This window comes from Brassica oleracea, unplaced genomic scaffold (genome assembly GCF_000695525.1).
Source record: "Brassica oleracea var. oleracea cultivar TO1000 unplaced genomic scaffold, BOL UnpScaffold01306, whole genome shotgun sequence".
In the NCBI taxonomy this organism is placed as follows: domain Eukaryota; kingdom Viridiplantae; phylum Streptophyta; class Magnoliopsida; order Brassicales; family Brassicaceae; genus Brassica; species Brassica oleracea.
The window spans coordinates 1-1,922 of NW_013617850.1; positions in this window are offsets into that span (position 1 = coordinate 1).

Sequence of the window (1,922 nt, forward strand, 5' to 3'; positions counted from 1 at the left end):
AGTCGCTACCGACGACGACGACGACACGGAGGGAGCATCCTCCTTTGTTTAGCCAGGTATCATCCTCACCCTTCCATTGTATATACCAGTTTCTTTGCATTTATTTCCCTTTTCGGTATCTCCTCCTACTTTCTAACACAGAGACTGTGTGAACAAAGTTTGGGGGAGGTATCAAGTAATTGATCATGTTTTCTTTGATGAATTGAGTCTCATGCATTGCATTGTACATATATATGCATAGAAAAAACCAAAAAAATTAAAAGATTTGAAAAACACAAAAAGAAACATGTAGTTGCATCACTTGCACTTTTAAGATTGAGTCTAGAGCATATAGGTTGCATTCACCTGCATTGGGAATAATGATTTAAAATGCCTTGCAAAGAACCCTTGTCTAGAACTCAAAATGACACCCTAGTTAAACATATCAAGTAGCTTAAGCATCTCTTGAAAACCTTGTACGCTTCGAGCCTTGAAAACTCATCTTGAAACTTGTTTGCTTGCTTGATGTTAGCATTGTTCTTAAGATCAGCTTCAATCTAAACTTGGCTTGAATGAACTTAATCTCTCTTGCATATGGGCATTTGCATACTTGATCATGGATCTCATACACATTTGGGTTATCTTATTCCTTCATACCTATCTTTGTTAACCCAAATGACACTCTTTACCCTAAAACCCTAACCATTCTTTGAGACCAAACATTGAGTTGCATGAGTGAGGCCTCTTTTGATAGCTTGTCATGTGCAAAATCTTGAAAGTATTGGAGGCGACATAGGTTTATTCTCATCTCTTGCTAGCACAATGAGTTAGTATTGGGGGATGGTGAGAGGGGTTTGTGTGTTTTAAATTTCAATATCTTGGGTTTGGAGAGTGAGAAAGATGAGAGATATGAAAATAAAGCTCCTAGGGATATATAAAAAAAGAAAAGAACAAAAATAATAATAAGAAGCTCTTGATTATGCAACAAAGAACCTTCCCCCTAATAAAAAAAAAAGAAGATCAAAAAGAAGTTGGGGAAGGAAATGAAAAAGGGTTAGAGCTTGTAGAAAGTGGATTAAAATCCCTAGTGAGTGGGTCAAAAAAAAAAAGAGTTGCACATTGGGTGAGTGATGTGAGGGGTTTATATTGATTTTTGAGATGATGATAAAGATGGCAGAACTTGTGATCATTTATAACAAAATGGGGTAGAATGATGAGAATGAATCTATGTATACATGAATTGCTTCTAATCTTAGATAAATTTTGCATAATGATCAAGCTCCTTGTTTTGAGTGATAACCACCCTTAAATAAAAACATTTGAACCCATCTCTTCATTCATATTAGACCATTGCATACCTAGCCAAATGATTGAGATCATGTGCCCATTAGTGAGACTTCACCTTGTGTGTGTATGTGTGAATCAATGTGAGAGCTGATTGAAGGGACTTGTTGGTAAAGAGTATTGCAACTTGAGTAGAGGAAAAAGAGTATGGATAGGCCTAGAGAAGCTAGAGTATAATAAGGAGAATGCTCATGCTATTTGCTATGTTTCTTTAGGATGTTAAGTTGAGTGCTAGGAAGTGTTACTTTTGGCTATGAGTTCCCACCTTCAAACCTCTCTCTCTTATGAGTTCTTACAAGGTCACTTGAGGACAAGTAAGATACAAGTTTGGGGGAGTTGATATCTTCTCAATTTGCATTGTTTTAACCATTCATTCTTGCACATGTTGATCATTTAGGATAGCATTTAGATATGTTTAGGTTGCATTGCATTACATATGTCCTTATCAGGTGATGGAGATTTCAAATGGTGACTTTGGAGCATTTAGAGATGGTTTGGAGGCAAAAAGGGGTGATTCTCGAGAAAGAGACGCATTGATCAAGTGTCCCAGCGGCATAAGGAAGTCCCAGCGGCCTTTTGGCCCCTCAAGAAGCCGCTGC